Source organism: Idiotropiscis lumnitzeri, chromosome 22, assembly GCF_059441095.1.
Source record: "Idiotropiscis lumnitzeri isolate Australia: NSW breed Sydney's pygmy pipehorse chromosome 22, RoL_Ilum_1.0, whole genome shotgun sequence".
In the NCBI taxonomy this organism is placed as follows: Eukaryota; Metazoa; Chordata; class Actinopteri; order Syngnathiformes; family Syngnathidae; genus Idiotropiscis; species Idiotropiscis lumnitzeri.
Genome location: NC_142412.1, coordinates 3,533,667 through 3,557,155, shown reverse-complemented (window position 1 = coordinate 3,557,155; position 23,489 = coordinate 3,533,667). Strand labels below are relative to the sequence as shown.

General features: G+C 41.5%; 2 pseudogenes; one reads left to right on the top strand and one right to left on the bottom strand.

Annotated features, from left to right (window-relative positions):
- Window positions 1-14,319: 14,319 nt before the first annotated feature.
- Window positions 14,320-14,481, top strand: LOC148316144 (U2 spliceosomal RNA; annotated as a pseudogene).
- A 4,408-nt stretch (window positions 14,482-18,889) lies between these two features.
- LOC148316143 (uncharacterized) lies at window positions 18,890-21,175 on the bottom strand (annotated as a pseudogene).
- Window positions 21,176-23,489: the final 2,314 nt, after the last annotated feature.

Genomic DNA, 23,489 nt, shown 5'->3' with positions numbered 1-23,489 from the left:
CTGGACAATCAATAAACAAACCAACCCTGCACATGCTCCTAAAAATCCAAACCTTCACCTGTAAATAAAACGTGCACAAATATAATTTGTAAATAATTAAGAAACTATGACTGCTGAACCCAAATTTCTGTTGTGACTGAGAAAACGAAGCCAGTACCCCTATTAAATTTCCACCCTTATATAGTGTAAAAAGACATCCTGAAGCCTGGGCAGTCATTAATTTGATTGTCCAATGTCATGACAGGACATCGGTGACGTTAAAAAAGATGTTTATCTTTCATGTGATGATTAACAAAAACTTGGTGTCCAAAGGACAAATGTCATGTTTATGAGATTCATTCCTAGATTTTTTATTTCTAGACTCATCCGTATATATCAAGAATCATTATTACTTCTTCAGGATGTCTTTTTACACTATATAAAGGTGGAGCGGTTAGACGGCCGGCGTGCGCCGAAGAAGAGCGTGGGCGAAGAGGAGAGTGAGTGAACTTGGCTCAACAACTTGGATGAAATTGTGTGCAAGACTCACCTTTTTTGTTTGGCTTTTAAATAATTTATCTTAGTCTTTTAATTCAGGACTGTCAGCGCACACACTTTGAGACACACGCGGAGACACACGCACCGACGTCTCATTCGAATGTCTGCCCTATCAACTCTGGGAAAAACAAAACAAAACAACAAAAAAAAAGGATGTGACCTTTGACCTTCGTGCCCGAGGGCCGGCTATGAGCCGCGCCGTGCCCGCCAACAGCCTTCCACGGTCGGATACAATGTTTCAAAGTTCCCCGCTGGAAAGGGGACTTAGAAGAAATTTGTAAAAATTCACCCGGAGCTCCGTGCCCTTGTGTAGACTTTTTGTATCCACTGTAGGAAAGCATCCGAGTCTGCCTATTGAGGTCCTCTGGCCTAGATCTCCTGTTAAGCAATGTGCCCTCTGTCAAATTGCCGTAAAGTGACCTTGCTTCCAGCGTCTTGCACTCTAGGCCGCATCTTCTAAACTTGCTCTTTCCAGCAGAGTGCCTTTCAAATTGGGATCGCCTGGCTGTGCCGTTGACATGTTGACCTTAGCAACTAACGGCGGCGGGCAGGCAAACAAACAGCAATGCTCACAAAAATAGTTTACTGCTCATTCATTGGAAAATGAAGTGCCATTTCGCCATGACGTCACATTCGGAGGTGACACCATGTGGCGTTATGTTGTGCCCGGGGAAGGTGCTATTCATTGTCTGCTGGCGCGCTATTAAGCAACAGTGGGCGCTCTATAGTTCAGAAAACTGCTTGGCGTGGCCGATGCCACGGACTTAAGGGTTGGCAACAGGTGGGATTTTCTCCTAACAAGTGCCGGATCGACGCGGCGTGGCACGGAATGGTCTGATGACAGTAGTCCTGTTCGCAGAATAAAAGTTTCGCCGTGCTATAAGAAGCAGGTCTTGTAATAAAACGAGTTTGACAAACAGAAAGACATGATTGAAAACAGCCATTTCGAAGGAGTAAAAATACAATTCCATCTTTTGAAGGAATGACCAAAAACAAAGCAAACACAGTCAAGAGAGCATTACCAGGACTAATGTGTTATTTGACTCTTTTTGTAGCTGTTGGATGAGTGTGGAAACTCATTTCGTTCGTCCGCCAGTGCAAACAAACGGTTCATGATGGTTCACCTCATTTTTGGGAATGAGCAAGCTCGTAGGTGGTTCTGGACCGCTGATGTGTGTGTAAAGTTTTACGAGTTGTCGTTCTTCACAGATTTTAGAATACGCTGTCCTTGCTCGGCCGCACTGTACACATTTGCTGTGTGAGGCATTATCTCATAAGGGAAATACTGGACAATCTGACAACAAGCACTTTACTATCGCAGCTGCGCTCGGAGCTGCGGTGCATGCGCTCCATGTTGAATTCCATTATTTCATATGCGCAACCTCCAAAAGTGTCATTAATTTGACAAATCGATCACATGTCCAATTTGTCCAGGAGTGGAGCATTTAATCAAAGCAATAATTGATGGGTGCTTACAACGCCGTCCTGTGCTGTGAGGTTCTGCAGAGCTCCGCAGCCAAATATTTGTGCAGTTTAACACAAATCATCCAAAATAGAATTCTTTTTTTTTTTTTGGTCCATGTGCGACACGTCAGATTTTTTCAAGTGGCGTGCATTTTCTTCACCAAGCGGCCCCTAAGTTTGCCCAAATGGAAGCTCCGGAGGAGGAGTGCGGGCGTGTGAAAATGTCCACCCAAGTTGTGACGTTATAAAGACGAAGGAATAACCCCACGTCAGGGCCGCACCACCACATCATACGTGTGCCCTGTGAAATGAAAGGTGGAGCACTGAACCCGCGAAAGGTGAACCTCGAAGTAGCGAGGGTTCACTGTATGTATAAGACCAAGACCTACAAAAAAGTCTCTTGGAGCAATGAGCTAGGTAAGAAGAAGAGCACTTTTCCAGATGGATGGAGTGTTTTGGTCACCTAACCGCATCGGAGAAAAAAAATACATCTAATTCGATCGAGGAATGCTTGCAAACACAGTCAAGAGAGCATTACCAGATGCCAGCATAGCGGAGCGGTCTAAGGCCACACGCATCTGGATTAACACGAGCAGTGCTGTTGAAGCTTGCTGACCTGGGCTTCAAAGTGTCAAGGAAAAAGTTACAGTGCTGTCGTAAGTCTGTGATTTTTCTGGGGCGTGGGCCGGACCAGGAGCAGATGGATGGAGTGTTTTGGAAACCGCATCTCATCTGAGAAAAAAAATACATTTAATTTTGCAGCAGGGGTCTCCAAACTTTTTTAGGTTGAGGGGCACATTCAAGGGAAGGCAAGGGGTCGCTTAAAAAAATCTAAAATTTTAATGTATAAAACATGCTAAAGAAGAGAGCCACCGTGCTCCCTGCCGCCACCCCTCCTCCGTTGGCGACGGCTGCGGCTGACATCAAGCTTGCGGCGTACGAGCCTGCTGCTATCCCATGTGTGAACAAGGCACACTTTTGTCGTTCTTATTTTGAGTTCTCAGTGGTTTAATTTTTTTTTTTTTTAGAATTAGTAAAGAAGAAATACTGCTTTCCTTGAATATTCACACTATATCACACAATGGCCCAATTCGGCCGAGCCCATTGGAAAGTCATTAATTTGATTGTCCAGTATTTCCTTCATGAGATATTGCAACACTTAGACTTCTTCCTAACACCCTCTGACTCGCGCTCGTATATTTATTTTTTTTTCTTTGGCTGCAGCATTCCGTTTAACTTTTTGTGAGAAGATTTTGGCTTTTGCTGAAATGCGTTCTTGAATGTGTTTGCTTTGTTCAGTAAAGCCGTAGAGGAGCACCGTCCCCGGGCACGGGCGGCAGCTAAACCAAACGTTTCCAATGTAAATTTCTTATTCACGTTAGATGGCAAAGGTGGATGTCCGTCCACCTTTGACAAAAACAATAGGGACTTCGCAGCAGGCCCTAATAATAATAATAATAATAATAATAATAAAAGTAGCCAGATTGCAACCTAGGCCTCAGTGAGAATTGAACTCACGACCACCAAAAGTTAAACAAAAAGCTCAGTGAGTCTGAGCGTTGCCTGCAGCATGTTCATGTGCTGAGATGCATACCATGACACTTGCTGTTGCATGCCTGGAAAGGCTTGGTAATAGGGACCGAAGCCTGCTGTGAATCGTCGAATTAAAAAGCGTTGCCGTTGGAGGTCAAACAAAAATAAGGATGATCTTGCTTCTTTTTAAGTGAACATTTCCTGAGATTTAAAGACAAAACGTCATTCAATTCACAGAATCTACTAAATGTCATACCAGTGAACTAAAATGCGTTCAGGTCGCAGTCTCCCCTGGAGGCGTGGGTTCAAATCCCACCTCGAAGCAGCACCCCTGCCGCGTCTATGGTTGGTTCTTTCAATCCTGTTCCTCGAGGGCTGCCACGCCTTTTGCCAAAACGTCACAAAATTTTACCAGTTGGTGGCGCTACGTTTTGATTGTCGATTATGAATAATCAGTAGCATGAGTTATTAAGCATTCATTTATGAGACCTCGAAAAAAAGATTACATAGGAGTTCCCGCCCAACCAAGCTTTATATTCCATAGCATTAAATACATTTATCAAAGAATTTTTTCCTTCACTTGTCAGACGGGAGGCTTAGTCTAGTCTTGCAAAGCAGGACAAAGGTAACGGATGTATTAGCTTTTACACATTCAGCATATTTTTTTTCAGCGAAAAAGACTTACTTGTACTTTAAAGGTCAGAGGAGTACAGAAATGTTATCGCGGTTAATGGGGACCGAGACCACCCGCCGCACGCCGGCCGGAGCTCTGGTACTGTCCGAACCGCGCGAAACGTCGCCACCGATCGTGTCCGGGGGAACGTGCTCTTCTTCGTCCACTCTCCTCTTCGCCCACGCTCTTCTTTGGCGCACGCCGGCGACGGCCGGGAAGGAAATCTAAATTTTGAGACGAGCAAGCGCCACCCGAAGTCACAAGGAGATGCAAATAATTATGATGTACAAACAGTTTGTTTTTTTTTTAAATGTAGCATCAGCATGGCCACAACTCGTGCAACACCACGTCGCTCGCAGCCGTCACCTGGCAACTGGTAATGCTCTCTTGACTTTGTTTGCTTTGTTATTGCTTGGTACTTTCAATGGGCTCTGTCTTTTATAATATGCCAAGGGCCGCACAAAAGTGTGGCAACAAAAGCTCCGGCAACATGACTCAGATGATCTAGTCCTGCACATGCGGCCGTCACGGCCCAGTGGTTGGGGACATCTAATCTCGTTGCACACTTGAGTACAATGACAATAAAGGGATTTCTAATCTAATCTTCAACTAAACCACAATCTAATGGCTGCAGTGCCTGGATTAACTGGGATTTATTCCTATTTATTCCACAGAAAAGTTGGGCACATTTTGATGAAACGATCATAAGATGTTCTGCTCTGAGTCTTTCTGAGCAGAGGCCATCCTTACCCTTGAAGAGGGACTGCATGTGAAAAATGAGAGCGGGATAGGCCCCTGCATTTTAATCTGTCTTGCCCGACATTTAAAAGTTTGCGGGCGAAACGGGATCAACATTCTTTTCCGTTATGGTTAAAATAATATCCTGTAACGAAGCACCACAGAGAAGGGTAATAATGCTTGTTCATATTTAATGGCAAGGAATAATATGAACACTACTTGGATGTCAAGAAATTGTTCAGCTTTGCCCAATACTCTATCTGCCATATATATATATATATATATATATACATATATATATTACCAGATTGAAGTTGAAGAAGCAGACAAAGAGAAAACCGCACACAGCGGTGTCCCCACCGTGTAGTTAAGAATGGGGTCGACCTATCAGCTCCCTCCGGGAACTCGTGTTTTGTCCAGATGTGCCTCATTGTCATGTAAGTTTTATTGTGTTTTTTTCCCGTTATGTTTTCTCTTGTGGTGAATTTATTCCAAGTTTTGGTTACTTTGAGCCTTTTCTTTTTGGTGGACGTTTGTTTTTTCACTTTTTTTTATTATTTCAATGTGCCTTCTTTTCCTTTTTTTTTTTTTTAAGAAACAATTTAAATGCGCCCTGCCTCTCTGCTTCCCTCCGCATGTTTTCTTGCACACCACAAAAACATACGTGATCTATTTTTGTTTCGTTAATTCATCTTTTAAATATTGCACATTACGTTCAATTGCAACCCCAGTCCCAGTACATTCCTGATTCTGGAGCTACAGAGATCAAACCATCCTACTGTATCACTAAATAGCCCCACCTCTGAAGGCTCATTTTGTTTCTAATATTACAATTTCTCAATATGCATACATTACATACAATATTTATTGTAAATAGTGTGTACACAATTATTGATCAATGATTTAGGATATAATATTGGTTCTAGTGTTGAGTCGTTCGTGAATGATTCATTCAACACATTTTTTCATACAGCAATGGAACGGCAAATGCCGCTCGGCGAAACTACAATGCCCCCGACAAAAATGTGTTTTTATTTTAATTTTCACGTACTGCACGGTGCCCTTTTGACGAATCTGACTGAAGCATTTTTCAAATATCGCATTATATGCTTAAATTACGGCGCATCTTTACATCACATTCTAAAAATAGCTGTAAATGTTGACAAAATCGTCTCGTTTTTTGTCGAATTATTGTCAACCGCTCCAGCGCCCCAAAGAAGAGCGTGGGCGAAGAGGAGAGTGGACGAAGAAGAGCACGTTCCCCCGCTCGATGGGGTTGAGGTCAGGGGGCAATGGAACGCAACGCCTTAGACCTTAGACCGCTCCGCACGCCGGACGCCGTGCCGCTTTTGATACTGTTGATGGACAATCAAATTAATGACTTTCCAGGCTTCAGGATGTCTTTTTACACTATATAAAGGTGGAGTTCACAAAATCTACCTTATATTTGCTCGGATGAGTGTTTAAGCCTTGAGGATGTAGGAAAAAGGTTTTTCTCCAGTGTGTGTTCTTCTATGTTTTGTTAAATTTGACTTTTGAAAGGTGGCAATTTACATTGGAAACGTTTGGTTTAGCTGTTATAAAAGTTTGGTTTTTTTAGTGCTGAAAATGCATTTTCAGCTCGCACTGTACACATTTGCTATGTGAGGCATTATCTCATAAGGGAAATACTGGACAATCAAATTAATGACTGCCCTGCATTTTTAAATGAATCTTTCCATTCGTTTAAGCCGGAGAAAGTGTCTTTGATAACAAAATACAGTTTTATGGCACATAAGAAAAACAGAGCCGGCTGCAATCATAGGGAATTTATTAAATTAATCGGACGAGGACAAACAACGTGGCGTGGAAAGTCATTAATTTGATTTTTTTTTCCCCAAACATAATGCATCCCATCGCGATTGCCGTGATGAAAAGTTGACATCAGCACAGACTTTAGGAAGCGCGCGTGAGTCTCCCCAGGAGAGCGCCTTGTTGGCCGCCCTGAGTGCACGCATGTCGGGATTTCTAATTTCTAATTTCTAAAATTAATTAGGTGGACCGTACCAGAGCTCCGGCCGGCGTAAAATATACAATATATATAATAAATATGTATATATATATGCATGTTTGTTGTCGCAGTTGTGGTGCCTATTGCGTTTGGGAGACTGCGACCTGAACGCAACGCCTTAGACCGCTCTGCCCATTTTCAGCTCGCACTGTACACATTTGCTATGTGAGGCATTATAAAACAATTGTTGTGTCTGATGAGATTGGTTTTCAATTTTATTTTTTTATTTTTTATTTTTACTTGCATTTGTATTATATATATTTTTGTTCTTTTTTTCCCTGTTTTTTTCTCTCTATTATATTTTTTATATTTGTTTTTATTTTGACTTTCATTGATTTATTTTTAAATTTGGCAGTATTGCTCCTGCAATGCAGAAGGAAATGTTATTCAAATGAGGGGGCGGTCCTAAGTGTGTTGCACTAATCACCTTTTAGTTGAGCAACAGCCATATTTCGAACCAAAATCCTCCAAAAATAATAATGAAAATAAAAACAAATATAGAACATACTATTGAAAAAATAAATACAAAAAAGGAAATAAAAACTAAAAATAGGATGAAATACAAGTAAAAATAAATACAAACTAAAAAATATTTAATAATTAAAATTAAAGACCAAAATAAATGTGGAAATAAATACTTAAATTTTGTTAAATATTAATTTATTAATATTTTATTTATTTTTTAATTATTCATATATATATATGTATATATGTATATATATATGTATATATGTATTTTTTTTTTTTACTTTTATTTATTTTTTATTTTGGCAGTTTTGGTCCTCCATATTATGTGACTCTTCCAGTCTTTCTCTAGCATTCAGGCCCCGCGCGGACTACGCGGGCCCCACCCGTTTACCTCTTAACGGTTTCACGCCCTGTTGAACTCTCTCTTCAAAGTTCTTTTCAACTTTCCCTTAAGGTACTTGTGTGCTATCGGTCTCGTGCCAGTATTTAGCCTTAGATGGAGTTTACCACCCGCTTTGGGCTGCATTCCCAAACAACCCGACTCCGAGAAGGGCCGCGCCCCGGCGCCCCGGGGGCCACTACCGGCCTCACACCGTCCACGGGCAGAGCCTCCATCAGAAGGACTCGGGCCCCCATCGGGCGGCGCCGGGCAACTCGGCCTTCCGTACGCCACATGTCCCTCGCCCCCTGGAGCGGGGCGGCGGCCATTTTGCCACAAATGACCAAACAGTTGCTCAGGGCTCAGCTTCAGAAAACAGGTGAGCCGTGATTGGTCGTTGCCCTGAGCAACTGTGATGTCATTTTCAGGCAACTGAACGTGACAAAATGGCCGCCCCCTGAGATGGCTAAAAACGGGTTGCTGAATTCTTATCCCGCAAACACAAATTAATCAGAAGGCCATGTTTAGACTTGACAACCGGAGAGTACTTCCCCATTATTATTTTTTTTTTTTCGCAGCGGGGCTCGGCACCTAACACCGTTCATTGATGTAACTTTCACCACATTTGTCTCTGTCAGCAATTTCTTCACATTTTCCCCTTTATTTTTTTTGCAAACACAGTCAAGAGAGAATTACCAGCTGCCAGGATAGCTCACAACCGCCTACGCTCTTCCTGCTTATCCTAACAATTTCTCAAAAAGTGAATTAAATAATGTCCTATGTACATTTGGACCAAAAGAAAATACCTACAATATTCTCTGATTATTTAGATTGATTCGATGTACAACACCGTCCAGGAGTTCTAATGTACAGCTTTCCCTCACCTGGAGTCGAAGAAGGTGCCGTCAAAAAGACATTTTCCACTGACTGCACTGCATTTTGCAAGGAGGTCTGCAGGCTTAACACAACTTCTTTGTTCTTGCTTGGGCATCAATGAGTCTGGCCACCAGTGGTGGCGCTAGCAAGTGACAATGTCAATTGATAAATGCTATACCATTCAGCTAGCTAGTTCATTATTTTTATGACAAAGATGATGGTTAATCGTAGGTTTGATTCCACTTGGCGGCGCTGTGTGTATAACAACTCATCTTTTCTGAAAAGAAATTGTCAACAGCAAATAAATGTAGATATACTCATAATTTTTGTTATGTGTGGACGGGGAGCTTTGACTGTTACGCCAAAATAAGGCCGGCATTTAACCTCACAGTTTGAGGGCGAGCGTTTGAGTTCCCGATGTTGAATTCATTCGGCGGTCCCGCAAGCCCAATTCGGCCGAGCCCATTGAAATGAGGTGCTTCTTTTTAGCGCGGACCTCATCCTCCTTCGTAACAAACAACATGAAAGCCAGTTCATTGACACACACAGAGAAAAAGTAGTCATACAAACTTAAACGTCTGAAACGAACAGCTGCTCTCTCTTTAGGGATAGTCATCATCGTGTACATTCTTACAACAATTCTCGTTGATGTAAGTCAAGAAAAGAGGTGGTTTCAGGGTGTTTCTTCTCGAGATATTTTGCCACAATTTAAAACCGTTCTGAGATGTTTCTAAAAAAAAAAAAATAGAGTTGGAATTCTACATTTTTTTTTTAAAATTTAAATCTTTTTCCCCCCCGAGATTGAAGGGGTCATCAACTGCCCCCCCCTCCCTCCAAATCTAATCACTCTGCATTTTCTCATTACTTTATTACAAGCTAACTTTATGGAGAGATCCAACTGTGGGTTAATCAACGAAAATGAACATAAATTCTGAATATTGTTTCAAATTTAATTAATGCCCATTGTCCCCCACCCCGGAGCGCGGGGCTTCGAAGTTTTCACTTAAGATTTCCTTCGCCGCAATGGAAATTTACATTGGAAACGTTTAGTTTAGCTGCTAATGTCACACTTCTTTCTGCTTATTCTTTTTCTGTAAAAGTTTGAAACGACACCGACGTCCTCCGCTCGCCTGCTCCGAATCCCAGCAGACGTACTGCACGGTGCAAAAATATTCGGGGGCATTGTAGTTTCGCCGAGCGGCACGACGGGGCGCTGGAGCGGTTAGACGGCCGGCGGCCACCGGAGGACGCCCCTTTCTCGTCCTGATTTGCACAATGCTTAAAAAAATATACAATATATATATATATATATATAAATATTTACAGCACTAAAAAAACAAACTTTTATAACAGCCGCCAGGCGAGAAAACACCAGCACTTTTCAGCAGGGACTAGATGGATATTTACCCTGGAATCCAGTTGTCATCGGTTCAATGGCCCGAGAACACAATTGTCATTTTGCCAATGCACTGCACCCACCATTTTTAAACATATGTACTTGTCTAATGAAGAGGGATTTGGAAGAAGTGGAAAAAAAACCAAAACAATTAATTTAGGACTTGCCGACACTCATTTAGCACACATGAGTCGTTCATATTTAGGGACCATAGGAGTGAACCTGCTTCATTGGGAGGATTCTGACCATTAACACTTGTTCTTGCTTGGTACTTTCAATGGGCTCGCACCTAATCTGCTTGCGACCGACGGGCATTCAAATGAGCGCGACTGAAAGCAGACACGAGCTCCGAACGCCTTTCGGCGGCGCGAGAGGAGAAGAGAGAACCAGATTTACAAGGTTATATTCTCATTTTATACGTGGTGCAGTGTATAAAACAACAACGTATCCTGCATTTAAAGGTGAATGTTTTTCTTAAAATTATTTTCAGCTCGCGCTGTACACATTTGCTATGAGAGGCATTATCTCAGGGCCAGCGCACAAATCAGCCTCGCGTTTAGTCTCTGTTTTTAATTGTAATGTATGTAAGCTGAACATAAATCTACTTGATGTAGAGTAAATAGGATTTTGCGAGAGGTACTCCTTGTCCCCTGTCGGGCCGAGGCCTACGAAAACCCCCAACTGGCGAAATTGTCCCCTCCGCAAGCGGGCTAGGTGCACTATTAAGTAAGAGTGGGTTTGATTGAATGAGTTAAAAATGTTTTTTGAAGATTCGGACACTTTAGGGACCAAAATGTGGCTTTTCAATTCGCGCTACAGACTGAAATTAAAATAGGACATTTGAACTGCTTAGAGCACCACGTTAGGAGATGCTTTGATGTACTTTTTTTTTGTTTTTGTTTGGCATGTTTATTGTGTCATTCACTACCAACCAAGCTTGTTTTCAAGTCTTGCACTTTGCACACACTCCCAAATTTTCTCTTATACAAGATTTTTTTTTTTTAAATCCACTGTATTCACGCCCCAAAAACTTCAACGAGCAACATGTCAAGAAGCCGTTGAAAAGTCTACACACCCAAATGCCAGCTTTTATAATACACAAAACATTTACAACTTGGACAACTCAATTGGGGCAAAACCAATCTTTATGTTTGTAGTCCACATTGTGGTGACGAACTAAGGCAAGGATGGGCAACATAATTGATGAGGGGGTTACCAGTTGCCAGGATGGCAGAGCGGTCTAAGGCGCTGCGTTCAGGTCGCAGGAATTTAAAAAAATGAAATTGTCTGTTGCTTCTTGACCGATCTGCTCAAAAAAAAAAGTTAGTGTTAATTTTTTTTTGTTGTCCTAATACAGTAGCACAAGTAAAAACTGTCACTGTCGTCGTGGTCCGTCAAAGGAAAACGTGCGAAAATAAGTCTAAAAATGTTGCTCCCATGTTTTTCGCAGAACTACAATCAATTTAAACAACTGCCATGATTCCACACTCTGAAGAAGGCGAAAGACTCGCCGAAACATGTCAGGTAAAAAATTAACCTAAAACTGGTGCACCATGCATGTTGGGGAAGAACAAAGGGTTTGTAGCACTTCTCCGTGAGCATGAAAAGAGAGCAATCCTAAGTTTTCATCAAGTAGATTCCTGCATTCAAGAACTCTGCTCGTCCTTAGAGGAACAATGTGGGATAGATTAGGCGGCCGTTTTGTAAAATGAACAAATGAGACCAAAAGAAATGATTTTTAGGAGCATGTGCAGGGGAGTTAGGCAGTGACGGCGGACACGTGAAGGTGATGCGCTTTGCGTTGGTTTTGTGACACGGAGGTGGAAACGTTTGGTTTAGCTGTTAATGAAGTTAAACAAGACGCATCGACCTCGCTAACTTTTTAGCAAGGCATACTGTCAGCAGCACTCTTTTCCGGTCTGCTGCGCAATTGGCAGTGGATCGTAAACAAAAGATTTGATTGGCTCAAATCAGTGACGCCTTTTCCGTATTAACTAGAATACTAGAATTTCTTTTCACAAAACATACATGGCTGGTCCAGTAAACCAGTTAGACGCAATGAGCTGGTCTGCCTTAAGGCCCGCCGAACTTGAAAAAAAATTACATTTGTGCAAAAATATGTTTCAATGGGCACGCTTTGGCCACCAGGAGGCAACTCTGAACTGTGAGGCAGACGAAAAAAAAAAAAATTACCAGAAAAAGTCTCAGACCTTTCGCACTGCATGTTCTTTTTTCCTGCGTGGCTATTTTGCGTGGATCATTTCCAGGATAGTAAACAAAAGGAAGGACATCGAGGTGAGATGCTTTACGACTCGCAAATGCGTGTGGCAATTTGCAAATGCGTGATTCTTTATTGATGGCCTGATATTTTTCACCGCTCCGCCATCCTGGACACTGGTAATGCTCTCTTGACTGTGTTTGCTTTGTTCTCGACGTCATCTAGCGACAGACAATAAAAAAGCGCCACTTTTGGTGACGAGCTTGCATGTGTGTGTTTTTTTTTCTTTGTGGATCGGTATCTTTAAATTGAACTGTATTTCAGTCAGAATGCCTCAAACATCATAAAAAAATGGTGACCCGCCCCCTTTTAAGTAAATTCAAAATGGCCGACTTCCTGTAAAACCTAGCTCATTGCTCCAAGAGACTTTTCGAAACCCACATGATTTTTTTTTTTTTTTTATAAATAAAGCTCACAGAAACATCGGAACAAATGTTTGTTTCTCGGATTTTCCATTCTTTAATAATCACCAATAGCTCTGGATCATCTGAATCATTTTGCAGGAAACAAAGCAAACACAGTCAAGACAGCATTACCAGTTGCCAGGATGGCAACGCCGTCAGTGAAAGTCTCTAAACCAGATTCATGGTGAAGCGACGCTCAATCTCAGTGTTGCTGGCCAACACTGATGCTGGTGTAATCGGCTGGTGTCTCTTTACAAATCCGCAAAGGTTGGTCGGAGGCGTGCCTGGCGGAAAACAGCCGGAACCTAGGGAAAAGGGAAAAAGCTTGGCAGGCCCCCTAACCCGAACCCCCACAGTACCCCCCCCTCAACGGACGCCTCCTGGCGTCCTTCCTGGTTTGTCCGGGTGTGTGGCGTAAAACTCCCGGATCGGGGAGTCGTCAATGAAGAGCTTGCGGGAGATCCAAGAACGTTCCTCCGGACCGTAACCCTCCCAGTCCACGAGGAACTGAAACCCCCTCCCCCGACGTCTAACGTCCAACACTTTGGAGACCGTGAAGGCTGGGTGGTCGTTTTTGTCACCACTAGGTGGCGCAAGGTGTATAAGCTAGGCGCCCGCGAGAACACCGCCGCACACCCGCCCGATCGTGTCTTGTCTTGATAAAAGATTTAAGATGAACCACAGATTCATGAGAATAATCAGCATGTTGATTATGATAATAATGCCTCAAACATTAATTGATTGTTATGAGAATAACATTTCCATGTTAAAATGACTTGAGTTCTTTCTGACTTATAAAGCACTTTTTATAACTGCTTTTGTTGAATTCTGAACAGAAATACGCTAAACCTTTGCCGCATGTGCTAACTAAAATCATTAGCTGAGAAAAGTGCACCTCTTTGCGCCTATCTGCATATTTTGTTGCACAAATGGCTTGCTCCTTTCTTTGTTTGTACGACTAGTGCCACTTTTGCCCAATAAAAGCACAATTCATCTTATTGGTCATAAACAATTGTGCAACACTGGTAACACTACTAGGCTTCATGAAAAGATCACTTACACTACATGTCAATAATGAGGAAAAATTGTGCAATAGTTGACATCTACATACAACGAGTGAAGCGCAAGATGTTAACTAGTAAAAAAATTCATAAGAATAGGGCTGGGCGATATGAAGAATATTTCACGATATCAGTCTTTCATATTGGTTGACGCCAATATATTTTGTATTTTTTTGTCTTTGTTTTTACTATTGAACAGCTAACTGTACTGTTGCTGCTCATAATTGAAGTTGTCTTGCTTTTGTATTTTGGAAGGTCATGTCATTAAGATACCTCTCTGGAGGAACAGGATACCGGTTACTGGCTCAAAACCCCTCTTTTCAGCAATGGCTTGGAGATGGACATCCCGCAACTGGGTAAAGAGATTTCTTTACATTTACCATAATACCAGCTTCATGAATTTGACAATATCTCCTTCGTGAAAAGTTGTGGGAGTGGCATTGCACTGTTCGGCAATAAAACAACGCTGATTATGAGGTTCTTCTGTTCTTATCAGTTTAATATCTGATACGTTCCCTATTTGGGGACCATATATTAAATTGATTTTTGGAACTGGGAGATGGAATAGGCTGTGCACGTCCTTGACATCCAGGCAACATTTGGCCATTTGGCATTGCACCCACAGAGATCCTTGAGATCCAAATGTAATTGCTCGAAAGGAACGCTAAATCTACCTACCTATGCTGATCTTGTGTGCATCCCAACGTAGGTAGCTGGGCACCTCCACTACACTTGCACGCCAGACGCTTGTGAACAAAGCGCCTTAGACCGCCCATGAAAACAGTGCATTGATCATAATGATTCAACCGGCGTACCAGCAGGTAAAAGGTTGTGGCATTCATCATGCCAGGGCCTCGCACCCGGTTGCAAAATGCATGACAAAAGCCAGACTTGCCATTGGTCCAGACCTTCCAAGGGACTGTGGATGGATGCCAAATGGGCCTTGTGTCAAGTTGATCAAGAACAGGTAAACCATCGGCTGCAGCCAGAACGAAACTAAATTTCTCCGTCCTTTTGGTTGACTTTTTGTTGGGGCTCTGCTCCACTAATCATGCATTTAATTTTGACTGCAGATTACTCTGCAGGGGATGAAAGGTCCCAATGGGCTTCGTGCGAACTGCAACTGCAGAGTCATGACGTTTTTGTATTTCTAGCTCTGCTCAAACATCAGGTCATTGTAGCCAATAAATAAGGAGAAAACATGGAGTGTTTCATTTTACAAGCAAATCCATGCTACGAAGCGACATGACGGTGGACATTCAAAAAACGGACAGTAGACACAGTTTACCCTTTGGCGTGTGGGCTTTGCGTGTTCTCTCCGTTGTCACACTTTTCCGACTCCCAAGTCCAAGGCAAGTCAAGTGTTCTTCTCTGTGGGAACTATCGGGAATTCCAGCGTCATTAAAATGCATTACTTTTCCTGGGAAGCAAATGTTTCTCCCATCCTAGGCAAACATTGATGTACGGAGCCCCTCTGGTGCCACAGTATGAGAAAAAAATATTTTTTGCTAATCTGTACCCACAGTTTACTAAACTGTACCCACAGTTTACTAATCTGTACCCACAGTTTACTAATCTGTACCCACAGTTTACTAAACTGTACCCACAGTTTAGCTAATCTGTACCCACAGTTTACTAATCTGTACCCACAGTTTACTAAACTGTACCCACAGTTTACTAAACTGTACCCACAGTTTAGCTAATCTGTACCCACAGTTTAGCTAATGAGCTAGCGTTCACGCCCATGCCATGACGTCAAACGTTTGTGGGTGTTGCTTGATAGAGCAGTACCCACAATTCAGCAAATGAGCTCACGGTCCGTCGTATACACGTCGAGGTAAATTCAATTTGTTTTTTTATTGATAGTATTAGAGTGTAGTGTAGTGTTCTGTCGAATCGGCATGGTGTGATTTACTTTCACTTTCGTTCCCTCATATTATATGATGGTAATATTGCTCTAGTTCCTAGTTCATATAGCAGTTTTAGCAGCGAACGGCTACAATTAGCCAGCGCGTTTCTTTTCATTTTTCGTGCGTCATGTTTTGAACATTCGCTGCGTTTTTAAGCAATCGCCCGGCGCAAGCAATCATCCAGTCCTCGCTGGAGAAGGAGACACTCACTCGGTCGCATTACAAGAGGATACAATTACGTCTTTGGGGTTTCAAACACTGTAAGTACCTTTTCTGCGGTTATTTTTGTGTAATGATAATAGTTTGTGGTTACTGCCGTTTTCTCCCGTGTTTTTCCTAGCTAAAAGTATTGCTTTAATAGCTGCCACGCCATGAGGTTTATGTTAATATGATATTACAACTATTGTTTTTAACGTATGTAAACATATTTAAATGTAATTAATATTTTAATTAATAATTTGATCACATATTCTATCTATTCCACGATGTAATCAGAAATCAAAACATAATTCTATTTTGCTCCACCTACAGAATGCACGCATGAGATCATGGACCAACTTCAGCTCATAGAGTTCTATTTTCATTTGGGCCTGAGCTACAAACACATACTATGTGTGCTGGGCTCCAAACACAGGATTGTTCTGAGTTTGAGGTCCCTCAAACGAATTCTTAAGAAGCATGGATTGTTCCGCCGAATCCATTATGACCACCCAGAGACAGTTGTGGAATTCATCAGAGAGGAGCTACAGGGCTCTGGAGCGTTGCATGGCTACCGGTGGATGTACACCAAATGTAAAGACAGAGGACTGCATGTACGAAAGGAAGATGTACGGCTGCTCCTTTCCGCAATGGACCCAGAGGGCACGACATTTAGAAGGAGAAGAAGACTGCACAGGCGAGCATACTTTGCCAAGGGTCCAAATTTTGTATGGCATGTCGACTCATACGACAAATTAAAGCCATTTGGCATTTGCATCAATGGAGCCATCGATGGATTTTCAAGGCGAATTCTGTGGCTGAATGCTTACCACACAAGCAGTAATCCAAAAGTCATCAGTGGCTACTTTCTTGAAACTATTAATGAATTAGGTGGATGTGCGCGCATCGTGAGAACAGACATGGGGACAGAAAACAGTTCCATCCGTGATATGCAGCAATTACTTCGTCGGACCCACACTGATGTGCATGCTGGTGGCAAAATCTTTGTTGTTGGAAGAAGCACATCAAATCAAAGAATAGAGAGTTGGTGGGGCTTTCTCCGTCGAGAGTGTGTGGAATTCTGGCTGGACCTCTTCCACAGACTTAAAGATGAAGGACATTTTGATGGTGACTTCTTGGACAAGAACCTCATGTTATTTTGCTTTCTTGGTTTAATACAGGCAAGTAGTAACACTTCACAAGCACTTTATTGAATAATTTTTGCCATATCATGGTCAAGTTATAAATGCATTTTTATATTTTCTTCTCATGAATACAACTTCGCTTTTAAAGTTTTCAGAACCTTACAAAAAAAAAAAAATCCAGACATTTTCCGTGACATTGTAGATGATTTATGTCCACCTTGCTTTCACACTGCAGTGCATTCGTTTTGCCTACCTTGGTAAAAAGTTGAGGACCCAATGGTCAGTGGTAACTGCAAACATACCAAACCTTACTGTAACATGCATTTTTTCAGTTATGGTTACCATACTTAGTTTTAATTCTACCTCCTTATAGACACAGACACAGAAGTACGCTACAGATAAATTTGACCTCAGTGAATGGATGGATGATCAGATAATATTTGAACTACTTAATGCCAGTATTTTCCTTCACTTTCTCCATGCCACTTTCATATTTTGGTGACTTCCACGTGAATGCATCTGTGTTTGCACAATGAGCTGAGATTAGTCTTCGAAATAGTTTATATTTTCAGTTAATATGTTTCTTAAAACATTTATGTAAATTGTTTTTGTATCACCTGCAGGATGAGTTGGATGCAGTCAAGGAGGTGTGGAACAGCCATCTGATTCGTCCATCCAAGAATGAGCGTGTCCCTCATGGTCGGCCTGATGTCATGTTCTTGGTCCCGGAGCTGTATGGCACAGAGGACTTTTTGTGCCAAGTGACTGAGGAGGATTTTTTGAGGTGTGAAGGTGACTGCATCCACCGCAATGATGTTGCTTGTGATGCTGATGTGTTCACTCTGTGTACACACATAATGTCACAGAACAACCTCCAAGTCCCAGTGGATGGATATATCGCCACGACCAACTACCTCAACTTGAGAGAGGAGCTAATAACACTCTTAGGTCTTTAATGGATGCAGTCCAGGTGTAAAAGGCTTCAAAGTCCTTTTACAATCCATAACGTATCACACCATTAATCAATGTGCCCTGTCTTACCCCCTAATGGTGTGTGTGCCCCCTCGCCACACCTCAACTGCTGTTTATATGGAGCCCTCACATAACTAAATGACAAATTGTTTTAAGTTTGAAGCATTCTGCTCATTATGGATTTTATCAAGTGTTTTACAACATGTGTAATTTTACTTAGAATTTTTTTTGTACACTTATTGTGACTGTGTGTGCACCCATTCTTGTACATACATGGGAAATGTACAGAGAATTGTTGAAATTCATTTGATATATACTGTACATATATTTTGTAATTTGCTTGATGGTTCTACCCAAATTAACTGTTGCTGATTTATGGTTTTGTAAAATAAATAAATTGCTGCAAACTCCTCCGCATATTGACATGCATTGAGCCAACATGTAAAGATCTTTGATTGGTATTTAAAAAGCCACATTCAAGCTCGCTAAAATACATGTGTGTGATTCAAATAAATTCTAAAAGTAAAATTGATTGTCTTCTACATTTTCAGGTCGCCAAAGTATCTTGAGTTGAAACTGCTATTCAATCCTTAAATGTATTTGTGGAAACTATTTATGTGAAGCGAAGTGGTCAAATTCACACAAATGCACACTGTCAAATCAGACAGCAACAAGGTGACAACTTGATAACTGTAGACTTGAGATTTGGGTACTCAATTCAGCAAATAATGTCTCCTACATACAGTCTGTCTGAGAGCTGAGTGAATGTCACTGTCTTAACTGAGAAAAAAATTCAGATAGGAGCAGTTGCACATTTAATTTTTATAAAATTTGTGTAAAACAAGACATCGTAGTCGACCCCAGCGACACAACTATCTGCTTGCAATACAAGCAGTGGAGCAATTTTATAAAAACCAAAAAAAAAAACACACGTCTTAAAGCTGTTGCATAACAACCATAGGCAACAAAATTGTGTCTTACCACAACAAAATTGCTTCATAATTTTGCAAAGAATCAACTATGCAAACAATGACTCACTCAATAGTCAGTAAATATAAACAACTCGACTTGCAGTCCAAGAGTATGAAATACCGGCATAAAACAGTAAATCTGGCCCCCATGAATCAGACCATGCAACTACATTATAAAATACCATTATGAACAAATTCCAGACAAAACAGCCGCCAAACCCTCTAAGAGTATATGGGAATAGATTTTGCAGAACAGACACTAAATTATGTCCATCACCCACATGTTGGCATCAAGTACATTCCCAAATTCCTCAGACAACTCAGGGTACGACCCATAGTTGTTGGCCACCTCCAGAACACAGCCACATGTATGGGACATTGGTCTTCGTGTAAATAGGTTCTCAGCCTCAAAGAATCGCACATGGATCTTCTCAGCCACTAAAAGATCTGCACCTTTGGAAAACAAAAATAAAATATTAGTTTAGAACCACATACCACCACCAACTCTATACTAGAACACTCGTGTCTATCACCTCAAATGAAGGCTCTCTAATCATTGCCTTCAATAGCTGTGTATTTATTAAACGTTTACATCAGGCCCGCCGAAGTTGAAAAAATTAAATAAATAAACCTTGTTCATGTTTTATTTTCCCCGTAATTCTGATAAGTGTCCCCACTAGGAGACACACCCTAAGACAGATATTTTGTTGCAATGTTTTCATTCATTTTCATTTAAAATTAGAGCATATATTTTCTCCATATACGATATGTATTTTCTTTCTCAGATAAAGTGAGGTTACCAAAACACTCCATCCAAGTGTTGCTGGTCCGGCCCCTCTGTCAAGAGAACCCATTGTGGCCCACAAATCAAAAATTTTGCCCCCCGTGTTTCAAAGTCAGCTGAGGGCACATTTCTTTTGGCATATATACACACACACACATATACATATATATATCCATATATATATACACATGTATATATACATATGTATACATATATATATATATATATATCAAATTTGACAAGTGAAAACAAATGACAGAATTAGGATTAATCGTAAAGATGTGAAAGATTACCAGTACAAAATCGAAGAAATTTCTTGAGCCGACGTTCGTTGCAACTCCTGATGAATTTTTTCAGAAATTCAAAACTCTGCATTTCTCTCATGTTGAGGCCCTCATGCTGTAACATGGCGATTACTCTTCTTGGTGTTGGGGTAAGGCTACCATATACTTCCTCCAGGCCTCCCAGTGGTAATTTCAGTTCCTTCAATATACTGGACCAGCACTCAGCAATATAGGCGGGATCTTGAACCAGTTCCTTATGTGCCACCTCAATTAAAGTCTTCTTCACGTTCCCCTTATTGACAATAACTTTAACCTCGTGAGTTTCGAGGAAATCCATCCACTCCTCAGATCCAGCGATAGACAAAAAATCAATCATCGCTTGTTCAGCCACTTGTTTTTCTTCAGAGGGAATTGTGTCTAAAAATGCCGAAAGCAGGTCATTCTCCATCAGGTCAACGCCGAGACAATACAAAATAAAGGGCTTGGCTAATGCTATGGGAAAATATTGCACAATGTTGTATCCAAGGACCATAACTTTGGCAATGTTAACCCATTCGTCTTTCATGTCGTGTCGTGTCATTGGTATCTTCATTGTGCTTCCATGAGTGCATTTACTGAAGAATGTTTCCCAGTATTCACTTAAGGCATCACGTAACACACCACCATTATCTTCTCCCTTTTCCATTGCTCCATTGGGTTGGAACATCTCGATCTCCACCAGCAGCTCATCAGTAGTTACAGTGCCGTTTTGAAAGGCTGCATTTAATTCATGGAAAACATTTCCCCTGTGCAGTTTAAGTTTTCTTGCTTTAAGTGGATGAGATTCTTGCCCTGGGGATGGATTTTCAACCAACAGCTCCATGGGGATGGTGTCGTCGAGGGTGTCATCGACATCATAAGTGGCATAATCAGCAAATGAATGTCTGAAGACTATTTCTTCATCAGCAATAACATTTTCTAACAGTCCACCTACTGCTCCCACCATTTCACTGTCCAATGGAGGCACCTTGGCTGTTTCCTCCAATGCAGTAAAATGCACAGAAGCGGTGTCATGTGGCTCATCAAGCACTTTTGCAGGGGCATCAGTTTTCCTTAAACACCCACATTGGTTAAATGACATGTCATTGCCTGTTGTACATACCTTCTCCTCGATAAAGGTGGCAATGACTTTATCATCTAACTTTCGCTGGTCTTGGAGAAATTTTAGAAAATTCGAGTCCATCTTCTGAAACAGAGGAGTAAAATGGCACTACTGCTGCATTACACATCGTCTCAAGGCAATTAAAGAGACAAGATGCAAAGTAAAACTACAGTATTGTACTTTGAAAATATGATTCTGCACGTTTACAAAAATGTCATGTCATCCTGACAAAATGAATAGATAAGAATGCATGATTGTTTCCATCGTTTCACAGTTTCATTATACAGCCATATTTAGCAACCCAACATAGCCCAGAAGCGAGTTATTAAGCAATTTACGACAAGCACGGCAGTAAACACAACAAATTGTTGTCGTGAAATAAAAGTAACTTTAGACAATGTACTTACAGTGAATGTCAGAGACGTACTTTTCTCCTCTTGTGGTGATTCGTGAGTGTTTGTACACTTCTCCGACGAGGGCTCGACTAAAACCACTGATGCCTGCTGATACGCCAAAAAGACGACAATAAAATCAAACCGTGGCTAGGGTGACGGTTGTCATGATTGGGTGACTTGTGGCGAGCGAAATAATGCGCGAAAAATGTTTAAAACGTGACGCACGAATAGAAAACACGGAGGCTAAATGTAGCCGTTCGCTGCTAATACTGCTCTATCAAGCAACAGTCACGAACTAGAGCGATGTACACCTTACTTACATTTGACGGAATGGCATGGGCGTGAACATAAATCACGGAATTACAAGTCTTTAAGCGATGCAGAACACACTATACTCTCGTACTATCAATATAACATCTAATAGAATTTACCTTGAGAGATATACGACCGCGTGGGTACTGCTCTATCAAGCAACACCCACAAACGTTTGACGTCATGGCATGGGCGTGAACGCTAGCTCATTAGCTAAACTGTGGGTACAGATTAGCTAAACTGTGGGTACAGTTTAGTAAACTGTGGGAACAGATTAGTAAACTGTGGGTACAGATTAGCTAAACTGTGGGTACAGTTTAGTAAACTGTGGGTACAGTTTAGTAAACTGTGGGTACAGTTTACTAAACTGTGGGTACAGTTTAGTAAACTGTGGGTACAGTTTAGTAAACTGTGGGAACAGATTAGTAAACTGTGGGTACAGATTAGCTAAACTGTGGGTACAGTTTAGTAAACTGTGGGTACAGTTTAGTAAACTGTGGGTACAGATTAGTAAACTGTGGGTACAGTTTAGTAAACTGTGGGTACAGATTAGCAAAAAATATTTTTTTCTCATACTGTGGCACCAGAGGGGCTCCGTATTGATGTTATACTTCTGACAAAAAAAAAAAAAAAAGCAATTATCTTCTACTTTTTATACTCTATTTTGCAAAAAAAAAAAAAAATCAAAAGTCACAAAAATAGGGATAGAGTAAGATCAATGTCTTGAGTCTTTTCTAGCCAATTTTCAATCAGATTCGTTAAAAGGGCACCGTGCAGTACGTCAAAATGTAAAAAATGCCGCGTGGATGCTCCGTCGGGGACGGCCCGGCGTTATTTTTTTTACCCGCATAACCACAGTTTTTTCCCTCCGCCACCTTCTCAACATAACATAACAGTGAAATTCATTAACATGACTTGCGCCAGTTCTTCTTTGTCTCCACGGGGACTTTTTATGAACACAACTTGTATTAGCTTTTACCAGTTGGTGGCGGGTTAATAACGAAACGTGATTTGGGAATGCTGGACGTGGCTCTCAACGGGTGTTACTTTGGGGATCTCCTCTTTAGAGTACAAATTTAAGACATTAAATATAGGGCATATAGAAACACATCTGTTGTGACTTGTAGTCGTTTGTTTACAATAGTAGTCTTTATTCCATTCATAACTGACAGCCTCGCGCTCCGCTCGTGCCCGGGCGGAAGGCCGTAGTTTGCCCAGCCACGACCGCGTCGCATTCTGACTCATCCAAATCCTGAGATTTTTTTTTTTTTCATTTTAATAATACCAGACCTCGATGTCCTGATCACGGCGAAGAGCTGGAAAAAAAATGCAAAAGGGAAAACCACATCATGGACCGGGAGAAGGGCAGGGTCATCCGCACCGAAGAGAACAAACAACAGCGCTGGATCAGAGAGGCCATCGCTTTTTGTAAATTTTATGGAGTACAGTGAACCCTCGGTTCTGCGAGGTCCCTATTGGACGTCTAACGACGAACGGGGGAGCTGGAAAGCACTCTTGCA